Source organism: Pan paniscus, chromosome X (genome assembly GCF_029289425.2).
Source record: "Pan paniscus chromosome X, NHGRI_mPanPan1-v2.0_pri, whole genome shotgun sequence".
Taxonomy (NCBI): Eukaryota; Metazoa; Chordata; class Mammalia; order Primates; family Hominidae; genus Pan; species Pan paniscus.
Window position 1 is genome coordinate 71,488,819 of NC_073272.2, and position 25,455 is coordinate 71,514,273.

The following is a 25,455-nucleotide window of genomic DNA, read 5'->3' on the forward strand; positions in this document are numbered from 1 at the left end:
GAAGACCAAAAAATAGAGACACATCCTGTGTTCACGGACGGGAAGACGGTTAACACATAGGTGCTACCCAAAGCTGTTACACATTCAATGCAGTGAGTCCCTAGGAAATCGACAATGGTGTTTTTCACAGCACTAGCAGAAACAAACCTAAAACCCCTGCTTCTTGACTGTGAGCCTCCCTGTGAGCCTTGACTGTGAGCTACCCAAAGCTGTTACAGGTAAAACGCGGTGAGTCATGCCACCGCCCAGCATCCAGGGACAACTGTCCCTAGAAGGCATCACTGCCAAAGGGTCCGCTGACATTGGGGCAGACCTGGAGGTCGGTCCCAGTGGGAGAGGTGTGCTGGGCCCCAGCCCGGGGAAATGGCAGCGGAGGAACTTCGTCGGCCCTCTCCACCTCACTGGTCCTGGGACAGGCCCAGCCTGAGAGAACCCGGAAAGGGGCTTGAAGAGGAGACGCAGCATCTGCGTGGATCCCCAGCAGCCCTCCGAGGAAGGGCTCGCAGGGCTGTCTACCCAAGACTCTGATTCCGCAGATGAGAGCAGCGACTTACCGTTGATTAGGGTGATCATTTTCACCAAAGAAGGAATCCAGGCCAAGCCCAGAAGCCCCAAGAAGCCAGCGGACACTTGCAGACGCCCCAGTTTCCACCGCAGGGAGAGTTATGTTCAGGTTCAGGGACCTCTCCTGACCTCTCCTCCCCGCAGACTCACCCCAGCCATGGAGAGGCCAGCCGTGGGAGAGCTGGACACGTCTTCCTTGAAGAAAATGCAGAGCATGGTGTGGGGAAAGAGGGGGGTCAGGCCCAGTTGCTCAGGAGTTGCCGTTAGAGGGCCCCTACCCTAGGGCACTCTGGGAAGGAAGGTGGCCCAGGAGAAGAAATCCCTAGAGGGTGCACCAGAACTGGCCCTGCGGGGAGCCTTTCCTGCCTGGGGGCAGAGACTCTCAGCAGTTCCACCTGATCCGGCCAGCTTCCCGCCAGTGTCCAGTGTGGGGCTCCTGGGGAAGTCCGCGAGACCCAAGGAGCCCAAGCACAGCAGCCCTGGGAAGAAACCAGCAGGAAGGAAGACCAGGGAGTCCCAGGCTGCGGCCAGAGAAGATAATGATCCAAATAGAGATGAGGTCCCAAGGGCCCAAGTGAGTAGGTTCTCTTCGCGCACTCCTCCTTCTCCTCCTTGCTCTCCTCTTCCTCTTTCTCCTCTGTCTCCCCCCACCCACCTCTCCTCCAGCACCCACCCATGCCCTCTCTATCCCTTGCTCACAGGTTGTCATCGGGAGCCCAGGGACACTAGGATGACCGATTGGGGTCCTCCTCATAGGGGCACACATTAAAGGGAGCACTTGGTGTGTGCCAGGCCTGGCTCTGGACACTCTGCAGTTGTCCAGGCTCTGCCCCCAGAGAGGAGCTGGGATGGAAGACAGGGCTGGCAGCTGGTTTGGATCAGGGGACTCCTTAATGTGTGGGGCACAAAGCTTGGGCGTCCAGACTCATCAACTTCCCAATTCCTCCTTCCCTAGCTATTATGCAAGCTCTCCTGTCTTGGAGCTGACTGAGGGAGAAAGTGCTAATGAGATTAGTCTGGAGTCTCCACCTTAACACAACCCCTCCTCACTTGTACTTACTGCCAGCCTCCACCGCCAGCCCAACTCAGAACTTTCTGTTTTAGTTTCCCAAAGAGAAGCCCCAGCTGATTTCCCTGTCCGTGAGTTGTGGAGAATGCAGCAGTGGCGACTCCACCGTCAGAACTCCCCAAGTTCCAGGAACCTCACAGCCCTTAGCATTGAGCCTGAGACGCCTTGTGTCCTGACACCATGCATTCTCCAGTGAGTCTTGTGGGTTTGATAGGCTTGGCGGGGAGAGGGGACAGGAGTGAAACCTCTGGCTCTGTCGCTTCTGGAAGCTCAGCCTTGTTCCCGGGCTTCCCTGCCCACCCAGGCAGCTGTCCCAAGGGAAATGCAGGGTTGACAGGGCTAGCCTGAAGGCACACCGCCCTCTCTCAGTGGGATTTGTGCAGTGGGGGGTGATTTGGAGCCCCACCCCAAACTCCAGCTCTGGAAAGAGACTTTCAGCAGTACTGAGCCCTTTTCTGTTAAGTCCTGCTCAGCCACACTGCTCCTCCCAGGGCCTGCCTGTGGCTGCCCCGCTGTTGGCATCCTACCCAGAGCCACAATGCTAGTGGGCCACAGGTACAGATGGACTCACACTGGGGAACAGGGAAGACAAGACAGTCCTAGAAGGAGGGTTGGAGCTGCTGGGCAGAGCAGGGGCAACGTGTTGCAAGCACAGGGTAATGCTGCCTCACATTGGACCCTGCTAGGCCCTTTCCACCTCACTCAGAGGCTTAGAAGCTGGATTTTGTGTTTTCTTTCAGGTGACCAGCAGCTGCCTGTCCATCCCCCAAGATTGGAAAGGCAGCAGCAGCCCCCAGGAGCCCAGGGCTGTCCTCAGGTAATGCTTTGTGTGGATCATAGTAATCCGGGACCACACTAGATGGTGGGATCCATGTCCAGTTTAACTGATTTCTGCATCTCTCCCACCTCCAACTTCCGTACCCCATGGAGAGTGGATGCCTCCTTTCCATTGAGGGCTCTGTGCCAACCCACCTCACCACTGGGCTGCAGACCATGGGGGCTGTAAGGTCTGGGAGAGACAGGGAGGATGGTGAGAGAGCAGGCCAGAAGGGACTAACCATTTCTCTTCCTCCAGTGTCTGCTGGTCTAGTGCATCCTGCTGCAGAGGAAAACTGAGGACCTGAGGGGAGGTTCCAAGATGGCCGAATAGAAAAAGCTCCAGTCTACAGCTCCCAGCATGAGTGATGCAGAAGACAGGTGATTTCTGCATTTCCAACTGAGGTACCAGGTTCATCTCACTGGGGCTTGTCAGACAGTGGGTGCAGCCCATGGAGCAGGGCGGGGCATCACCTCAACCGGGAAGCGCAAGGGGTCGGGGAATTCCCTTTCCTAGCCAAGGGAAGCCATGACAGATGGTACCTGGAAAATCAGGACACTCCCACCCTAATACTGCACTTTTCCAACAGTCTTAGCAAACAGCACACCAGGAGATTATATTCCACGCCTGGCTCAGAGGGTCCCATGCCCACAGAGCCTCGCTCACTGCTAGCACAGCAGTCTGAGATGGAACTGCAGGGGGCTGGGGGATGGGCACCCGCCATTGCTGAGGCTTGAGTAGGTAAACAAAGCAGCTGGGAAGTTCGAACTGGGTGGAGCCCACCACAGCTCAAGGAGGCCTGCCTGCCTTTGTAGACTCCACCTCTGGGGGCATGGCATAGCTGAACAAAAGGCAGCAGAAACTTCTGCAGACTTAAAAGTCCCTGTCTGACAGCTTTGAAGGAGTAATGGTTCTCCCAGCAGGGAGTTTGAGATCTGAGAACGGACAGACTGCCTCTTCAAGTGGGTCCCTGACCCCCGAGTAGCCTAACTGGGAGATACCTCCCAGTAGGGGCCGACTGACAACTCAGACAGCCAGGTGCCCCTCTAAGAAGAAGCTTCTAGAGGAAGGATCAGGCAGCAACATTTGCTGTTCTGCAGCCTCTGCTGGTGATACCCAGGCAAACAGGGTCTGGAGTGGACCTCCAGCAAACTCCAACAGACCTGCAGCTGAGGGTCCTGTCTGTTAGAAGGAAAACTAACAAACAGAAAGGACATCTACACCAAAAACCCATCTGTACGTCACTGTCATCAAAGACCAAAGGTAGATAAAACCACAAAGATGGGGAGAAACCAGGGCAGAAAAGCTGAAAATTCTAAAAATCAGAGCGCCTCTTCTCCTACAAAGGAATGCAACTCCTCACCAGCAATGGAACAAAGCTGGATGGAGAATGACTTTGAAGAGTTGAGAGAAGAAGGCTTCAGATGATCGGTAATAACAAACTTCTCTGAGCTAAAGGAGGATGTTCGAACCCATCGCAAAGAAGCTAAAAACCTTGAAAAAAGATTAGACAAATGGCTAACTAGAATAAACATTGTAGAGAAGTCCTTAAACGACCTGATGGAGCTGAAAACCATGGCACGGGAACTACGTGACGCATGCACAAGTTTCAGCAGCTGATTTGATCAAGTGGAAGAAAAGGTATCAGTGATTGAAGACAAAATGAATGAAATGAAGTGAGAAGAGAAGTTTAGAGAAAAAAGAGTAAAAAGAAATGAACAAAGCCTCCAAGAAATATGGGACTACGTGAAAAGACCAAATCTCCATCTGATTAGTGGACCTCAAAGTGATGGGGAGAATGGAACCCAGTTGGAAAACACTCTTCAGGATATTATCCAGGAGAACTTCCCCAACCTAGCAAGGCAGGCCAACATTCAAATTCAGGAAATACAGGGAATGCCACAAAGATACTCCTTGAGAAGAGCAACCCCAAGACACATAATTGTCAGATTCACCAAAGTTGAAATGAAGGAAAAAATGTTAAGGGCAGCCAGAGAGAAAGGTCGGGTTACCCACAAAAGGAAGCCCATCAGACTAATAGCAGATCTCTCGGCAGAAACTCTACAAGCCAGAAGAGAGTGGGGGCCAATATTCAAAGAAAAGAATTTTCAACCCAGAATTTCATATCCAGCCAAACTAAGCTTCATAAGTGAAGGAGAAATAAAATCCTTTACAGACAAACAAATGCCGAGAGATTTTGTCACCACCAGGCCTGCCTTACAAGAGCTCCTGAAGGAAGCACTAAACATGGAAAGGAACATCCGGTACCAGCCATTGCAAAAACATGCCAAATTGTAAAGACCATCGATGCTAGAAGAAAGTGCATCAACTAACGAGCAAAATAACCAGCTAACATCATAATGACAGGATCAAATTCACACATAACCATATTAACCTTAAATGTAAATGGGCTAAATGCTTCAATTAAAAGACACAGACTGGCAAATTGGATAAAGAATCAAGACCCATCAGTGTGCTGTATTCAGGAGACCCATCTCTCATGCAGAGACACACATAGGCTCAAAATTAATGGATGGAGGAAGACCTACATAGCAAATGGAGAACAAAACAAAACAAAAAAGCAGGGGTTGCAATCCTAGTCTCTGATAAAACACACCTTAAACCAACAAAGATCAAAAGAGACAAAGAAGGCCATTGCATAATGGTAAAGGGATCAATTCAACAAGAAGAGCTAACTATCCTAAATATATGTGCACCCAATACAGGAGCACCCAGATTCATAAAGCAAGCCCTTAGAGACCTACAAAGAGACTTAGACTCCCACATAATGATAATGGGAGACTTTAACACCCCACTGTCAACATTAGACAGATCAACGAGACAGAAAGTTAACAAGGATACCCAGGAATTGAACTCAGCTCTGCACCAAGCAGACCTAATAGACATCTACAGAACTCTCCACCCCAAATCAACAGAATATACATTCTTCTCAGCACCACACCACACTTATTCCAAAATTGACTACATAGTTGGAAGTAAAGCACTCCTCAGCAAATGTAAAAGAACAGAAATTATAACAAACTGTCTCTCAGACCACAGTGCAATCAAACTAGAACTCAGGATTAAGAAACTCACTCAAAACTGCTCAACTACATGGAAACTGAACAAACTGCTCCTGAATGACTACTGGGTACATAAGGAAATTAAGGCAGAAATAAAGATGTTCTTTGAAACAAACGAGAACAAGACAACATACCAGAATCTCTGGGACACATTCAAAGCAGTGTGTAGAGGGAAATTTACAGCACTAAATACCCACAGGAGAAAGCAGGAAAGATCTAAAATTGGCACCCTAACATCACAATTAAAAGAACTAGAGAAGCAAGAGCAAACACATTCAAAAGCTAGCAGAAGGCAAGAAATAAGATCAGAGCAGAACTGAAGGGGGTAGAGACACAAAAAACCCTTAAAAAAATCAATGAATCCAGGAACTGGTTTTTTTGAAAAGATCAACAAAATTGATAGACCGCTAGCAAGACTAATAAAGAAGAAAAGAGAGAAGAATCAAATAGACTCAATAAAAAATGATAAAGAGGATATCACCACTGATCCCACAGAAATACAAACTACCATCAGAGAATACTATAAACACCTCTATAAAATAAACTAGAAAATCTACAAGAAATGGATAAATTCCTGGACACATACATCCTCCCAAGACTACACCAGGAAGAAGTTGAACCTCTGAATAGACCAATAACAGGCTCTGAAATTGAGGCAATAATTAATAGCCTACCAACCAAAAAAAGTCTAGGACCAGACGGATTCACAGCTGAATTATACCAGAGGTACAGAGAGGAGCTGGTACCATTCCTTCTGAAACTTCCAATCAATAGAAAAAGAGGGAATCCTCCCTAACTCATTTTATGAGGCCAGCATCATCCTGATACCAAAGCCTGTTCTCAGAGACACAACAAAAAAAAGAATTTTAGACCAATATCCCTGATGAACATTGATGCAAAAATCCTCAATAAAATACTGGCAACCTGAATCCAGCAGTACATCAAAAAGCTTATCCACCACAATCAAGTTGGCTTCATCCCTGGGATGCAAGGCTGGTTCAACATTCCAAGTCAATAAACATAATCCATCATATAAACAGAATCAAAGACAAAACCACATGATTATCTCAATAGATGCAGAAAAGTTCTTCAACAAAATTCAACAGCCCTTCATGCTAAAAAATCTCAATAAACTAGGTATTGATGGGATGTATTTCAAAATAATAAGATTCATTATTTTATTTATAAAGTAAATAAAATATTTATTTTATTTATAACATAAATAAAATATTTATTTTATTTATAACATAAATAAAATATTTATTTTATTTATAACATAAATAAAATATTTATTTTATTTATAACATAAATAAAATATTTATTTTATTTATAACATAAATAAAATATTTATTTTATTTATAACATAAATAAAATATTTATTTTATTTATAACATAAATAAAATATTTATTTTATTTATAACATAAATAAAATATTTATTTTATTTATAACATAAATAAAATATTTATTTTATTTATAACATAAATAAAATATTTATTTTATTTATAACATAAATAAAATATTTATTTTATTTATGACAAACCCACAGCCAATATCATACTGAATGGGCAAAAACTGGAAGCTTTCCTTCAAAAACTGGCACAAGACAGGGATGCCCTCTCTCACCACTCCTATTCAACATAGTGTTGGAAGTTCTGGCCAGGGCAATTGGGCAGGAGAAAGAAATAAAGGGTATTCAATTAAGAAAAGAGGAAGTCAAATTGTACCTGTTTGCAGATGACCTGATTGTATATTTAGAAAACCCCATCATCTGTGCCTAAAATCTCCTTAAGCTGATAAGCAACTTCAGCAAAGTCTCAGGATACAAAATCAATGTGCAAAAATCACAAGCATTCCTATACACCAAGAACACACAAACAGAGAGCCAAATCATGAGTGAACTGCCATTCACAATTACTACAAAGAGAATAAAATACCTAGGAATTTGACTTACAAGGGATGTGAAGGACCGCTTTAAGGAGAACTACAAACCACTACTAACGAAATAAAAGAGGACACAAACAAATGGAAAAACATTCCATGCTCATGGATAGGAAGAATCAATATCATGAAAATGACCATACTCCCCAAGGTAATTTGCAGATTCAATGCCATCCCCATCAAGCTACCAATGAGTTTTTTCACAGAATTGGAAAAAAACTACTTTAAAGTTCATATGGAACCAAAAAAGAGCCTGCATTGCCAAGACAATCCTAAGCCAGAAGAACAAAGCTGGAGGCATCACGCTATCTGAGTTCAAACTATACTAAAAGGCTACAGTAACCAAAACAGCATGGAACTGCTACCAAAACAGAGATATAGACCAATTGAACAGAACAGAGCCCTCAGAAATAACACCGCACATCTACAACCATCTGATCTTTGGCAAACCTGACAAAAACAAGAAATGGGGAAAGGATTCCCTATTTAGTAAATGGTGCTGGGAAAACTGGCTAGCCATATGTAGAAAGCTGAAACTGGATCCCTTCCTTACACCTTATACAAAAATTAATTCAAGATGGATTAAAGACTTAAATGTTAGACCTAAAACCATAAAAACCCTAGAAGAAAACCTAGGCAATACCATTCAGGACATAGGCATGGGCAAGTACTTCATGACTAAAACACCAAAAGCAATGGCAACAGAAGCCAAAATTGATAAATGGGATCTAATTAAACGAAAGAGCTTCTGCACAGCAAAAGAAACTACCATCAGAGTGAACAGGCAACCTACAGAATGGGAGAAAATTTTTACAATCTACCCATCTGACAAAGGGCTAATATCCAGAATCTACGAAGAACTCAAACAAATTTACAAGAAAAAATGAAACAACCCCATCAAAAAGTGGGGAAAGGATATGAACAGACACTTCTCAAAAGAAGACATTTATGCAACCAACAGAAACATGAAAAAATGCTCATCATCACTGGCCATCAGGAAAATGCAAATCAACACCACAATGAGATAACATCTCACACCAGTTAGAATGGCAATCATTAAAAACTCAGGAAACAACAGGTGCTGGAGAGGATGTGGAGAAATAGGAACACTTTTACACTGTTGGTGGGACTGTAAACTAGTTCAACCATTGTGGAAGATGGTGTGGCAACCCCTCAAGGATCTAGAACTAGAAATACCATTTGACCCAGTGATCCCTTTACTGGGTATATATCCAAAGGATTATAAATCATGCTGCTATAAAGAAACATGCACACGTTGTTTATTGTGGCACTATTCACAATAGCAAAGACTTGGAACCAACCCAAATGTTCATCAATGATAGACTGGATTAAGAAAATGTGGCACATATACACCATGGAATACTATGCAGCCATAAAAAAGGATGAGTTGATGTCCTTTGTAGGGACATGGATGAAGCTGGAAACCATCATTCTGAGCAAACTATGGCAAGGACAGAAAACCAAACACCACATGTTCTCACTCATAGGTGGGAATTGAACAATGAGAACACTTGGACACAGGGTGGGGAACATCACACACTGGGGCCTGTCGTGGTGTTGGGGAGGGGGGAAGGATAGCATTAGGAGATATACCTAATGTAAATGACGAGTTAACGGGTGCAGCACACCAACATGGCACATGTATACATATGTAACAAACCTGCACGTTGTGCACATGTACCCTATAACTTAAAGTATAATAATAATAAAAAAAAACTGAGGACCTTAGAGACCAACTAGGTGTAATGGAACCATGGCTGGGGCAGGGATTGACAGCACTGTCTTACTGCAGGTGCCAGGGCAAGGGTGGGCTGCAGGTGCAGGCAACATCACTGGGATTGACTCCTCTGGGGAAGAGAACCAAGGAAAGCCTGGCCCTGGAGCCTTCTGTGCCTTTCCAGCTAGGGGTGTGCACAGACAGAAATGTGTCGTCTGAACTCCATGTACACTTTGTCCACGAGTCCCAGAGATCTCCTTCGCTTAGGATGGTTAGAGACACTGTGTGTGTTTTCCTTTAACTGCTGCCTGGTATGGCTTGTACGGTGTTTGCTTGCTGGCTGACTTATCTGTCTTTGAAACATGTTCTGAACGGTTCTGGGATGGCCCAACACCTGAGAACCACTTTCCCACTTACAAGGCATTTCCACATTTAATTCAGGTGACGGGTGGATGAGTCAGTCCCAGGGCTGGTGGGGTTTCGGGTTGCAAGGCTAGGTGGTTCCCCACTGGGGCAGGGGGTGGGTTTCTGTTTCCCTGGGTCTGGAGTGTCCATTTCTGCCTCTCTCTTTCAGCGGCCATGCAGTTCCTCACTGACAAGTTCCAGGACCTTTGAAGTGAGTGTTGCACACATTATGCACCTTCCCACAATCCCGGTAGCTTAAGAGGGCTGTGGGCTGGCCCTGGTTGGGGGCCCGTCCCTGAGCTGCTCTGTTTCACAGGTTGGAGCCAGCGTCTTCCTACAAGATGAACAGCTGGTTCCTTTGGAGCTCCGGAGCTGCAGCCAAACGGGTTCCGTCCGTATCCTCTTCAGCCAGGGCTTCCACTCTTCTGCTGCATTTGCCCCCTTCCCAAAGCAGTTTCCAATAAAGTCGTTCTCATATTCTGTGGTATGTGGTCTGCCCTGTGATTGTTGGGAGTGTTGGGGGGTGCAGGGTGTTGCTGTGTTCCCTGGCCCTTGAAGCGCAGTTACCCTAGTGCTGAGTGGTGAGCCCACTCCCTGGGGGTCGCCTGAGCCGGCCTCTGAGCAGCAGCCCTGCACTCAGGCTCACCATAGTGCCCTGGGCCTAGGTGCTTCGGTGGCCCTGCCTGGCCACAGCAGCATTTCTTGCCTTTCCCCGGCACACCTTGCTCATGGTCCGTCCTCTTCTCCTCCTACTTTGGGGTCTCACAGGTCCCCTTCAGCACTATTCTCGCTCTCCTTCAGCAGGAACTGATGGCCTCCTTCCAGAACCCCGCTCTCTCTCACCTTTCCTCCTGCAATTCACTGTCATGGTTCTGCCCTGTCACTGTCCTTTCCATCACGAACATCCTTGCTTTCCCCCGTGGGTTGACGCCGGAGTCCTTACCTGCACGGTTGCTTCTGTGCTGTTGAGCACGACAGAGCTCATCCTCCCCCTCGGGAGCTCAGTCCTCTTTCTGGAGCCATTATGTCCCCCTGGTGCCACCATGCACACAGTCAGGTCATCTGGGCCAGAAAGCCACATGGCGTCCTCAGTTTCACTCTTACCCCCCACCTTTGAACCTCAGTTACCAAATCCTGTCAGGTGTCTCTCCTTTGTCTCAGTAGCCAGCTGGAGACAGAAGCCACATCCCGGTGGGTGGCTGAGCAAAAGGAAAGGCACAGGGAGCACAGACAAAAAGGGCGGGTTGGAGGTGGGGGCACTGAGTCTGTTCTGGTGCCTGCAGGCCAACCTGTGGAAACTGCCCACCTGAAGCTACACAGAAGGCGGCTTCCACATCCTTGGTATCCTGTAGGCGGCCAACAGCCCCTTCTGCAGCCGGTGGTCTCTACACCCTTGATTTGAAAATGGCCAGCTGCTTTCCAGGGCAAGTGTGGATGCTAGGGCTGTCTGTTCTTGGATGGTACCTGTCAGATACTGTTCCACCATTCCCAAAGCCGCAGGTTTTTGTAGATGTGGTATTTCTGTGTGCCTGTTCAGTCTTTCAGACCACCTCTCGCAGTCACATGAGATTTCCTCAAGCTCCCTGTTCAGCCTTCACCCTCCCTGACGGTTGGGATCACCTCCTTCCTTCAGCTGGAACCCCGGGCTGGATGGGCATGAGATTCGGACATAGATTCTGGTTCCAGTGAGGAGGTGTGTGTAGTTTTTGCCAGCTCCCATCTCCAAGAGACTGTGTGTTGAACAGACAAAGACAGGAGAAATGCAGATGACATTCAAGATTAGCGTGTGTGCGGAGACATATGTGGTGGGTTTTTGGGGGGGTTTTTTGTTTGCTTTTTTGAGATGGAATCTCACTCTGTCACCCAGGCTGCAGTGCAGTGGCACAATCTTGGCTCACGGCAACCTCTACCTGCCAGGTTCAATCAATTCTCCTGCATCAGCTTTCCAAGTAGCTGGGGACTACAGGCATGTACCACCATGCCTGCGTAATTTTTTTTTTTTTGGTGGATATGCGGGTTTCATCATGTTGGCCAGGCTGGTCTCAAACTCCTGACCTCAAGTGACCTGCCCGCCTCAGCCTCCCAGAATGCTGGGATTAGAGGTGTGAGCCACCATGCTGGGCCCTGTGTTTCTCTTGTGTGTGTGTGCACTCGTGCACACGCAGGTGCCTATGCACACACCTGCTTGGGAATCAAATTAATCAGGAATGCTCTCCTTTGAGGGAGAAAGGGCTGATTCACAGAGTGGAGGCAGTAGTGAAGGATTTGTGAAGGCGTGAATGCACAAAAGCAGGGATGGTATCTACCTTAAACAAGTGGTATTTTTCAATTCTAAAACCTAGGAGGGCATGGAGTGGGACAAACTCTTAGAAATAAAAACTCTGGCCTGCCAAACCACCACACCCACATGCCAATCAACCCTCTTGGGCAGAGCCATGTGCCGATTTGATCACCTATTCTAAGAAAAAGAAATAAAAGGCAAACAAATTGGAAACTAAGAAGCTCAATTTTCTCTGCTTGCGGACGACATGATCTCACATAGAGAAAACCCTGATGTACACTGCACCAAAAAATGGTCAAAACCAATAAACAAAGTCAGCAAGTTACAGAGTACAAAAGCAACATGTGAAAATCATTTGCATTTCCATACCTGAACCAGAAACTATCTGAAAAGACACCTGGGAAACCAACATATTTAGAATACCAGGACAAGAACAAAACACTTCAGAATACATTTATCCAGGGAGGTGAAATGTGTGCACACTGAAACCGATCAAACACTGTTGAAACATGCAGAAGACCAATAAATGGAGACACATCCCGCGTTCATGGATGGGAACATGGTTAACACATAGCTGCTACACAAAGCCGTTACACGTTCAATGCAGTGAGTCCCTAGGAAATCGACAATGGTGTTTTTCACAGCACTAGCAGAAACAAACCTAAAACCCCTGCTTCTTGACTGTGAGTCTCCCTGCCCATGTTTCTATCAGGTGCTAGCTCTTTGTGTGGAACAGAGGCTTGCAGCTCCTCTGTGAGCCTGGTGCTTCTCATGCATCATGAAGAGGGCCGTCACCAGACACTGAATCTGCCAGCACCTTTACCTTGAACTTCCCAGTCTGCAGAACTGTGGGAAATAAACATTTGTTCTTTAAGCCACCCAGTCTATGGTACTTTGTTATAGCAGCCTGAATCGACTAAGATACTAATCATCAGGGAAATACAAATGAGAACAACAACATCACCTCATGTCTGTTGGGATAGCCACTATTAAGAAAAAAAAAAAAAAAACCCAGAAGCTGGAACCCCAGTACACTAGTGGGGATGTGAAATGGTGCACCCACTATTAAAAACAGTAAGATAATTTCTCCAAAATTTAAAAATTGAATTACCTAAATATGATCCATCAATCTGACTTCTGGGTATATATCAAGAATACCTGAGAAAGGATCTTGAATACGTATTTGCACACCCATATTCATGGCAGTATTATTCACAATAGCCAGGAGGTAGAAACGACCTTACTCTCCATGAATGGATGCATGGATTTTTACAAGGTGGCATATACATCCAATGAAGTATTATTTGGCCTTTAAAAAAGGAAAAGCCTGTTATATGATACAACATGAGTGAACCTTCAGGGCATTATGCTAAGTGAAATAATGCTAGTGAAATAAGCTAGTCACCAAAGGACAAATACTGTATGAGTCCATTTATATGAGGTACCTAGAGTAATCAAATTTATATTGACAGAAAACAGAATGCTGTGTTCCAGCATCTGAGTGGGGGAAGAGGAAATGGGGGGTTATTTCATGGGTACATAGTTTCCGTTTGGGAAGATGAAACAACTTGTAGAGATAGATAGTGGTGATGGTTGTACAGCAATGGGGATGTAGTTAATACTATTAAACTGTATGCTTAACAATAGTGAAAATTGTAAACTTCTTTGTAACAAGAAAACAGATTTATTGATTTTAAGAGAAAAGACACTATTTTGTTTTGAAAAATACAAGAAAGCTAGCCCAAGTACACATCTGAAATACACAGAAAAAATCCTACTCATATCTTCAGTATGTTCCAATAATTTGTTTAAACAACACACTAAAAGTTAATATTTTTATAATTCTAAAAGTCTCACAAGTATTGTACAATGCAAATCACCCACAAACTATTATTTAGCTCATGCCAATTATACAAGGATATGATTTACAAAAGATTTAGTGTTTCTCACAAAAATCACATCAGGAAATACATATTTACAAAATCAAATTTATTATTCAAAAAACCATAACATTATTCAGTAAAAATGTGTTTAAATAATTAAAAAGTTTATTCAACTGTAGTCCAAAATTGGGAAAAAAATTGCATTATCACACACATACTATCTCTACAAAAGTTGCTTACCACACTTATATAATATATCCAGTCAATTGTAAAATATGTTCAACTATCTCCTAGTGTTACAATGTTTATGTGCTTGCTCTGAGCCAATCTGATGCCTTGGGTGGTCCTGGACCTGCATCTCAGAGGCCCAGACTGGAATTGAGGCCAAAGGAGCTAGCCTGGCACTGGGCAAGCCTGGAACATTTAATCCTTGGGGGCTGGCATGGAAGCTGGCAGTGCAGTTGCTGGCCTGGTCCTTGAGGTCACAGGGGTCAGCCTGGAGCTGGAGTAGGTACAGAGGCTAGGTCTATGTATGCCAGCCTAAAGTCTGAAACTACAGAAGCCAGCCTATCATTGAAGCAGACTGGATCCAGGGTAGGTACACATTGTCCTGACATGGGAGGATCTTGAAGGTGGGTCTACAAGTCCAGGCCTGAAGTCTGGGGTGGTGGGGACTGGTCTGGAGGTAACGTCTGCGTGTGCCAGCCTGGAGTCTGGGGTTCTGGAGGCTGACCTGGAGTCTGAGGCTGCAGGGCCACCATGGCGACTCGGCAGGCCTGGCGGCCATGGGTGCCAGCCCAGAGCCTGGGGCTGTGAGGCTAGCCTGGCCCCAAGGCGGGCCTGGTGGCTTGGTTCATGGTGCACCCAGAGTCTAGGGTTGAGGGGAGCAGCCTGGTCATGGGGCCAGTCTGGAGCCTGGGACAATCAGGGCCTGCCTGGTGATGAGGTGGGCCTGGAGCCTGAGTCTGTGCAGGCTGGACTGGCACTGTGTTGGAGCTGAAGACAGTGTGCATGGGTGACCTGGAGCCTGGGATTGGCACTGGGTTGGAGCTGAAGACAGTATGCAGGGGTGACCTGGTGCCTGGGACTGCAAGGGCAAGCCTGGAGCCTGAGTCTGTGGGGGCCAACCTATGCTAAATTGATTTTCATCAAGAGTCCCAAGGCCATTCAATGTGGAATCATTTCTTAAAGAAATGGTGCTAGGACAACTGGTTATCCACATGCCAAAGAATGAAGTTGGACCGCTATCTCATACCCTATACCATGTACCAAAATTAACTCAAAATGTATCAAAAACCTAAATGTAAGAGTTAAAAACATTAAACTATTAAAACAAAGTATAGGGATAAATCATGACTTTGTATTTGGCATTCGATTCTTAGAATATGACACCAAAAACACAGGCAATGAAAATTAAAAAGATAAATGGGACTTCATTGAAATTGTAAACTTTTGTGCATCAATGGATATTTTCAAAAAGTGAAAAGATAACAGAATGGGAGAAAAAACTTTGCCAATCATATATCTGATAGTTTGATATCCAGAATATATTAAAACTTACTGAAAAAACCCAACAACAAAAGACAACCCCAGTTTTGAAATAAGCAAAATATTTGAATGGACATATCTCCAGCGAAGATATACAAATAACCAAGAAATGCATGTAAACATACTCAACATCACTAGCTACTAGGAAAATGCAAATGAAAACAATGAGGTACTATTTCACATGTACCAGGATGGCTATACTTACTTCAATAGGGAAAATAAGAATTGTTGAATAGGATGTGGAGAAATTAGAACTTTCATACATGGCTGCTGGGAATGTAAAATAATTCAGCCGCTGTGGAAAACATTTTGGTGGTTCCTAAAAAGTTAAACATAGAATTACCATGTGAATTGGGAATTACACTCATAGGTCTATAGTCAAAAGAAATGAAAACAGTCCAGGTGCGGTGGCTCAAACCTGTAATCTCGGCACTTTGGGAGGCCAAGGCGGGCAGATCACCTGAGGTCAGGAGTTCAAGACCAGCCTGGCCGACCTGGTGAAACCCCTTCTCTACAAAAATACAAAAATTAGCTGGGCGTGATGGCAGATGCCTGTAATCCCAGCTACTTGGGAGGCTGAGGTGGGAGAATTGCTTGAACCTGGGAGGTGGAGGTTGCAGCGACTTGAGATCCCACAATTGCACTCCAGCCTAGGCAACAGAATGAGACTCCATCTCAAAAAAGAAAAGAAAAGAAAAGAAAAGCAGGATGGTCAAATAGGAACAGCTCCAGTCTGCAGCTCCCAGCGAGTTCAACACAGAAGGCAGGTGATTTCTGCATTTCCAACTGAGGTACCCGACTCATCTCATTGGGACTGGTTAGACAGAGGGTGCAGCCCATGGAGGGCGAGCTGAAGCAGGGTGGGCCATCGCCTCACCCAGGAAGCTCAAGGGGTTGGGGAACTCCCTCCCTTAGGCAAGGGAAGCAGTGAGGGACTGTGCTGTGAGGAACAGTGCACTCTGGCCCAGATACTACACTTTTCCCATGGTCTTCGCAACCCTCAGACCAGGAGATTCCCTCGGGTGCCTATGCCACCAGGGCCCTGGTTTTCAAGCACAAAACTGGGCAGCCATTTGGGCAGACACCGAGCTAGCTTCAGGAATTTTTTTTTCATACCCCAGAGGCACCTGGAATGCCAGCGAGACAGAACTGTTCACTCCCCTGGAAAGGGGGCTAAAGCCAGGAAGCCAAGTGGTCTAGCTCAGTGGATTCCACCCTTGTGGAGCTCAGCAAGCTAAGATCCACAGGCTTGAAATTCTCAATGCCAGCACAGCAGTCTGAAGTCGACCTGGGATGTTCAAGCTTGATGAGGGGAGGGGCATCTGCCATTACTGAGGCTTGAGTAGGCGGTTTTCCCCTAACAATGTAAATAAAGCCCCTGGGAAGTTCAAACTGGGCGTAGCCCACTGCAGCTCAGCAAAGCTGCTGTAGCCAGACTGCCTCTCTAGATTCCTCCTCTGTGAGCAGGGCATCTCTGAAAGAAAGGCAGCAGCTCCAGTCAGGGGCTTATAGATAAAACTCAGATCTCCCTGGGACAGAGCATGTGGGGGAAGGGGTGGCTGGGGGCACAGCCTCAGCAGACTTAAACGTTCTTGCCTGCCAGCTCTGAGGAGAGCAGCGGATTTCCCAGCACAACACTCAAGCTCTGTTAAGGGACAGACTGCCTCCTCAAGTGGGTCCCTGACCCTTGTGCCTCCTGACTGGGAGACACCTCCCAGCAGGGGTCGACAGACATCTCATACAGGAGAGTTCTGGCTGGCATCTGGTGGGTGCCCTTCTGGGATGAAGCTTCCAGAGGAAGGAACAGGCAGCAATCTTTGCTGTTCTGCAGCCTCTGCTGGTGATACCCAGGCAAACAGGGTCTGGAGTGGACCCCCAGCAAACACCAGCCAACCTGCAGGAGAGGGTCCTGACTATGAGAAGGAAAACTAACAGAAAGAAAGGAACAGCATCAACATCAACAAAAAGGACATCCACACAGAAACCCCATCTGAAGGTCACCAACATCGAAGACCAAAGGTAGGTAAATCCATGAAGATGACAAAAACCCAGTACAAAAAGTCTGAAAATTCCAAAAACCAGAACACCTCTTCCCCTCCAAAGGATCACAACTCCTCACCAGCAAGGGAACAAAACTGAACGGAGAATGAGTTTCACAAATTAACAGGGTAGACTTCAGAAGGTGGGTAATAACAAACTCCTCTGAGCTAAAGGAGCATGTTCTAACTCAATGCAAGGAAGCTAAGAACCTTGAAAAAAGGTTAGACGAATTGCTAACTAGAAAAATTAGTTTAGAGAGGAACATAAATGACCTGATGGAGCTGAAAAACACAACATGAGAACTTCGTGAAGCATACACAAGTATCAATAGCTGAATCAATCAAGTAGAAAGGATATCAGAGATTGAAGATCAACTTAATGAAATAAAGTGAGAAGACAAGGTTAGAGAAAAAAGAGTAAAAAGAAATGAACAAAGCCTCCAAGAAATATGGGACTATGTGAAAAGACCAAATCTACATTTGATTAGTGTCCCTGAAAGTGACAGGGAGAATGGAACCAAGTTGGAAAACACTCTGCAGGATATTATCCAGGAGAACTTCCCCAATCTAGCAAGATGGGCCAACATTCAAATTCAGGAAATACAGAGAACACCACAAAGATACTCCTCGAGAAGAGCAACCCCAAGACACATAATTGTCAGATTCAACAAGGTTGAAATGAAGGAAAAAATGTTAAGGGAAGACAGAGAAAGGTAGGGTTACCCACAAAGGGAAGCCCATCAAACTAACAGCAGATCTCTCTGCAGAAATCCTACAAGTCAGAAGAGAGTGGGGGCCAATATTCAACATTCTTAAAGAAAAGAATTTTCAACCCAGAATTTCATATCCAGCCAAACTAAGTTTCATGAGTGAAGGAGAAATAAAATCCTTTACAGACAAACAAATGCTGAGAGATTTTGTCACCACCAGGCCTGCCTTACAAGAGCTCCTGAAGGAATCACTAAATATGGAAAGGAAAAACTGGTACCAGCCACTGCAAAAACATACCAAATTGTAAAGACCATTGACACTATGAAAAAATGGCATCAACTAACGGGCTAAATAACCAGCTAGCATCATAATGACAGGATGAAGTTCACACATAACAATATTACCTTAAATGTAAATGGACTAAATGCCCTAATTAAAGACACAGATTGGCAAATTGGATAAAGAGTCAAGACCTGTTGGTGTGCTGTCTTCAGGAGTCCCATCTCGCATGCAAAGACACACATAGGCTCAAAATAAAGGGATGGAGGAGTATTTACCAAGCAAATGGTAAGAAAAAAACAAAAAAGGAGGGGTTGCAATCCTAGTCTCTGACAAAAAAGACTTTAAACCAACAGAGATCAAAAAAGACAAAGAAGGACGTTACATAATTGTTAAGGGATCAATTCAACGAGAAGAACTAACTATCCTAAATATATAGGCACCCAATACAGAAGCACTCAGATTCATAAAGCAAGTTCTTAGAGACCTACAAAGAGACTTAGACTCCCACACAATAATAGTGGGAGACTTCAACACCCCACTGTCAATATTAGGCAGATCAATGAGACAGAAAATTAAGAAGGATATTCAGGACTTGAACTCAGCTCTGCACCAAGTGGACCTAATAGATATTGACAGAACTCTCCACCCCAAATCAACAGAATATACGTTCTTCTCAGCACCACATCACATTTATTCTAAAATTGACCACATAATTCAAAGTAAAACACCGCTCAGCAAATGCAAAAGAACAGAAATCATAACAGTCTCTCAGACCACAGTGCAATCACATTAGAATTCAAGATTAAGAAACTCACTCAAAACTGCACAACTACATGGAAACTAAACAACCTGCTCCTGAATGACTACTGGGTACATAACGAAATGAAGGCAGAAATAAATAAGTTATTTGAAACCAATGAGAACAAAGACACAAGGTACCAGAATCTTTGGGACACAGTTAAAGCAGTGTTTAGAGTGAAATTTATGGCACTAAATGCCCACAGGAGAAAGTGGGAAAGATCTAAAATCAACACGCCAACATCACAATGAAAAGAACTAGAGAAGCAAAAGTAAACAAATTCAAAAGCTAGCAGAAGACAAGAAATAACTAAGATCAGAGCAGAACTGAAGGAGATGAAGACACAAAAAAACCTTCAAAAAAATCAATGAATCCAGGAGGTGGTATTTGGAAAAGATCAACAAAATAGATAGACCACTAGCTAGACTAAGAAAGAAGAAAACAGAGAAGAATCAAATAGATACAATAAAAAATGATAAAGGGGATATCACCACTGATCCCACAGAAATACAAACTACCATCAGAGAAGACTATAAACACCTCTATGCAAATAAACTAGAAAATCTAGAAGAAATAGGCAAATTCCTGGACACATACACCCTCCCAAGACTAAACCAGGAAGAAGGCGAATCCCTAAATAGACCAATAACAAGTTCTGAAAATGAGGCAGTAATTAATAGCCTACCAACCAACAAAAGTCCAGGACCAGATGGATTCACAGCTGAATTCTACCAGAGGTACAAAAAGGAGCTGGTACCATTCCTTCTGAACCTATTCCAAACAATAGAAAAAGAGGGAATCCTCCCTAACTCATTTTATGAGGCTAGCATCATCCTGATACCAAAATCTGGCAGAGACACAACAAAAAAAGAAAACTTCAGGCCAATATCCCTGATGAACATTGATGTGAAAATTCTCAGTAAAATACTGGCAAATCAAATCCAGCAGCACATCAAAAAGCTTATCCACCATGATCAAGTTGGCTTCATCCCTGGTATGCAAGGATGGTTCAACACACACAAATTAATAAATATAATCCATCACATAAACAGAACCAAAGACAAAAACTACATGATTATCTCAATAGATGCAGAAAAGGCCTCTGATAAAATTCAACAACACTTCATGCTAAAAACTCTCAATAAACTAGGTATTGATGGAACATATCTCAAAATAATAAGAGCTATTTATGACAAACCCACAGCCAATATCATACTGAATGGGCAAAAGCTGGAAGCATTCCCTTTGAAAACCGGCATGAGACAAGGATGCCCTCTCTCACCACTCCTATTTAACATAGTATTGGAAGTTCTGGCCAGGGCAATCCTGCAAGAGAAAGAAATAAAAGGTATTCAAATTGGAAGAGAGGAAGTCAAATTTTCTCTGTTTGCAGATGACATGATTGTATATCTAGAAAACCCCATTGTCTCAGCCCAAAATCTCCTTAAGCTGATAAGCAACTTCAGCAGTCTCAGGATACAAAATCAATGTGCAAAATCACAAGCACTCCTATACACCAATAACAGACAAACGGAGAGACAAATCCTGAGTGAACTCCCATTCACAATTGCTACAAAGAGAATAAAATACCTGGGAATACAACTTTAAAGGGATGTGAAGGACCTCTTCAAGGAGAACTACAAACCACTTCTTAACGAAATATAAGAGGACACAAACAAATTTTAAAACATTCCATGCTCATGGACAGGAAGAATCAATATCGTGAAAGATTTTATGCTATCTCCAACAAGCTACCAGTGCCTTTTTTCACAGAATTAGAAAAAACTACTTTAAATTTCATATGGAACCAAAAAGGAGCCCATATAGCCAAGACAATCCTAAGCAAAAAGAACAAAGCTGGAGGTATCACGCTACCTGACTTTAAACTATACCACAAGGCTACAGTAACCAAAACAGCATGGTAGTGGTACGAAAAGATATATATATACATACATACATACATATATATCAATGGAACAAAACAGAGGCTTCCAAAATAATGCCACACATCTACAACCATCTGATCTTTGACAAACCTGACAAAAACAAGCAATGGGGAAAGGATTCCCTATTTAATAAATGGTGCTGGGAAAACTGGCTAGCCGTATGCAGAAAACTGAAGCTGGACCCCTTCCTTACACCTTATACAAAAATTAACTCAAGATGGATTAAAGACTTAAACATAAGACCTAAAACTATAAAAACCCTAGAAGAAAACCTAGGCAATACCATTCAGGACATAGGCATGGGCAAAGACTTCATGACTAAAACACCAAAAGCAATAGCAACAAAAGCCAAAACAGACAAATGGGATTTAATTAAACCAAAGAGCTTCTGCACAGCAAAAGAAACTATCATCAGAGTGAACAGGCAACCTACAGAATGGGAGAAAATTTTTGCAATCTCTCCATCTGACAAAGGGCTAATATCCAGAATCTACAAAGAACTTAAACAAATTTACAAGAAAAAAACAAACAACCCCATAAGAAAATTGGGCAAAGGATATGAACAGACACTTCTCAAAGAAGACATTTATGTGGCCAACAAACATATGAAAAAAAGCTCATCATCACTGGTCATTAGAGAAATGCAAATCAAAACCACAGTGAGATACCATCTCACACCAGTTAAAATGACGATCACTAAAAAGTCAGGAAAAAAAAAATGCTGGAGAGGATGTGGAGAAATAGGAACGCTTTTACACTGTTGGTGGGAGTGTAAATTAGTCCAACCATTGCAGAAGACAGTGTGGTGATTCCTCAAGGATCTAGAACCAGAAATACCATTTGACCCAGCAATCTCATTACTGGGCATATACCCAAAGGATTATAAATCATTCTACTATAAAGAGACATGCACATATATGTTTATTGCAGCACTGTTCACAATAGCAAAGACTTGGAACCAACCCAAATGGCCATCAATGATAGACTTGATAAAGAAAATGGGGCACATATACACCATGGAATACTATGCAGCCATAAAAATATGAGTTTATGTCCTTTGCAGGGTCATGGATGAAGCTGGAAACCATCATTCTCAGCAAACTAACACAGGAACTGAAAACCAGACAACGCATGTTCTCACTCATAAGTGGGAGGTGAACAATGAGAACACATGGACACAAGGAGCAGAACATCACACACTGGGGCCTGTCAGGGGGTTGGGGGCTAGGGGAGGGATAGAATTAGGAGAAATACCAAATGTAGATGATGAGTTGGTGGGTGCAGCAAACCACCATGGCACTTGTATACCTATGTAACAAACCTGCATGTTCTGCACATGTATCTCAGAACTTAGAGTATAATAATAATAAAAAAAGAACTGAAAACAGGTGCTCAAAGAAATACTTGTACATGCACGTTCATAGCAGTATTATTTCAAAAGTCAAAAGGTGGGAATAACCCAAATATCCATCAACTGATGAATGGATTAACAAACTATTGTCTATGCATACAGTGAAATATTATTCAGCCTTTAAAAGGAATGAAGTACTGATACATACTATAACGTGGATAGGCCTCAAAAACATCATGCTAAGAAAAAAAAAAAAGCAAAGATCAGGCGCAGTGGCTCATGCCTAACAGTTTTGGAGGCCAAGATGGGTGGATCACTTGAGGCCAGGAGTTCAAGACCAGCTGGGCGACATGGCAAATGCCGTCTCTACAAAAAAATTAGTCAGATGTGGTGGTGTGTGCTTGTAGTTCCAGCTACTCGGGAGGCCAAAGTGGGAGGATCCCATAAGCCCAGGAGTTCTAACAAGGCTGAAGTGAGCCATGTTCGCACCATTGCACTCCAGCCTGAGTGACAGAGTGATATTCTGTCTCAACAAAAAAAAAAAAAAAAAAAAGAGAGAGAGATAGACATGAAGGTTATATATTGTATGATTTGATTCATATGAAATATCCAGAATAGGTAAATCCATAAAGACAGAAACTAAATTAGTGGGTGCCAGAGCCCAGGAGGAAGAGGATAGGAAGTAGTTTCCTAATGAGTATGCAATCTCTTTGAAAGTGATGAAAATGTTCCAAACTAGATAGAAGCAGTACTTGCACAACATTATGAAAATACTAAATGCTGCTGGGCTGTTCATTTTGAAAGGCTAATATTATGAAAATTGCTCCTCAAAAAATAAAGTTTCTTATTTTTTGTTTTTTTTTTTTTGAGACAGAGTCTCGGTCTGCTGCCCAGGCTGGAGTGCAGTGGCGCACTCTTGGCTCACTGCAAGCTCTGCCTCCCGGGTTCACATCATTCTCCTGCCTCAGCCTCCCAAGTAGCTGGGACTACAGGCACCCAACCCAAGCCTGGCTAACTTTTTGTACTTATAGTAGAGATGGGGTTTCACCGTGTTAGCCAGGATGGTCTCATCTCCTGACCTTGTAATATGCCCACCTTGGCCTCCCAAAGTGCTGCGATTGCAGGCGTGAGCCACCGTGCCAGGCCCATAAATTTAAAAATTTATTGGCAATAGATCTAGGGTCTATTTCTGGAATCTCTATATATCCCCCTGACTTATATCTACTGCATTGCCAATAATACACTTGTCTTAATTAGTGTAGTATTCTGGTGAGTCTTAAAAGTGGGTTTTGGCATGGACACAGGGAGGGGAACATCACACACCAGGGCCTGTCGGGGGCTGGGGGGCTGGGGGAGGGATAGCATTAGGAGAAATATGTAATGTAAATGACGAGTTGATGGGTGCAGCAAACTAACACGGTACATGTATACCTATGTAACAAACCTGCACCTTGTGCCTAGGTACCCCATAACTTAAAGTATAATAATAATAATAATAATAATAATAATAATAATAATAAAGTGGGTTTTGGGAGGCCAAACCAGGAGGACCACTTGAGCTCAGGAACTGAAGACCAGCCTGGACAACATAGTGAGACCTGCGAAACATAATGAGATCTCATCTCTACAAGAAAATAAAAAACTTAGGTGTCATGCTGCACACCTTTAGTCCTAGCTACTCAGGAGGCTGAGGCGGGAAGATCACTTAAGCCCGGTAGTTAAAGGCTGCAGTGAGCCAAAATTTTGTCACTGCACTCCAGCCTGGACAACAGAATGAGACTCTGTCTTAAAAAAAAAGAAGAAAAGAAAAGAAAAAGAAAGAAAGAAAGAAAAGAAAAGAAAAAAAGTAGGTAAAGAGATTCCTCCAACTTTATTCTTTTTTTAAATTATATTTTAAGTTTCAGGGTACATGTGCACAATGTACAGGTTAGTTACATATGTATACATGTGCCATGTTGGTGTGCTGCACCCAGTAACTTGTCATTTAAAATTAGGTATATCTCCAAATGCTATCCCTCCCCCCCCACCACCCCACAACAGGCCCTGGTGTGTGATGTTCCCCTTCCTGTGTCCATGTGTTCTCATTGTTCAATTCCCACCTATGAGTGAGAACATGCTGTGTTTGGTTTTTTGTTCTTGTGATAGTTTGCTGAGAATGATGATTTCCAGCTTCATCCATGTCCCTACAAAGGACATGAACTCATCATTTTTTATGGCTGCATAGTATTCCATGGTGTATATGTGCCACGTTTTCTTAAGCCAGTCTATCATTGTTGGACATTTGGGTTGGTTCCAAGTCTTTGCTATTGTGAGTAGTGCCACAATAAACATACGTGTGCATGTGTCTTTATAGCAGCATGATTTATAAATCTTTGGGTATACACCCAGTAATGGGATTGCTGGGTCAAATGGTATTTCTAGTTCTAGATCCCTGAGGAATCACCACACTGTCTTCCACAACGGTTGAACTAGTTTACAGTCCCACCAACAGTGTAAAAGTGTTCCTATTTCTCCATACCCTCTCCAGCACCTGTTGTTTCCTGACTTTTTAATGATCACCATTCTAACTGGTGTGAGATGGTATCTCATTGTGGTTTTGATTTGCATTTCTCTGATGGCCAGTGATGATGAGCATTTTTTCATGTGTCTTTTGGCTGCATAAATGTCTTCTTTTGAGAAGTGTCTGTTCATATCCTTCGCCCACTTGTTGATGGGGTTGTTTGTTTTTTTCTTGTAAATTTGTTGGAGTTCTTTGTAGATTCTGGATATTAGCCCTTTGTCAGATGAATAGATTGCAAAAATTTTCTCTCATTCTGTAGTTTGCCTGTTCACTCTGATGGTAGTTTCTTTTGCTGTGCAGAAGCTCTTTAGTTTAATTAGATCCCATTTGTCAATTTTTGCTTTTGTTGCCATTGCTTTTGGTGTTTTGGACATGAAGTCCTTGCCCATGCCTATGTCCTGAGTGATATTGCCTATGTTTTCTTCTAGGGTTTTATGGTT

General features: G+C 43.8%; 1 pseudogene; it reads left to right on the plus strand.

The window, feature by feature from the left end:
- Window positions 1-235: 235 nt before the first annotated feature.
- LOC112438286 (uncharacterized protein CXorf49-like) lies at window positions 236-9,825 on the plus strand (annotated as a pseudogene).
- Window positions 9,826-25,455: the final 15,630 nt, after the last annotated feature.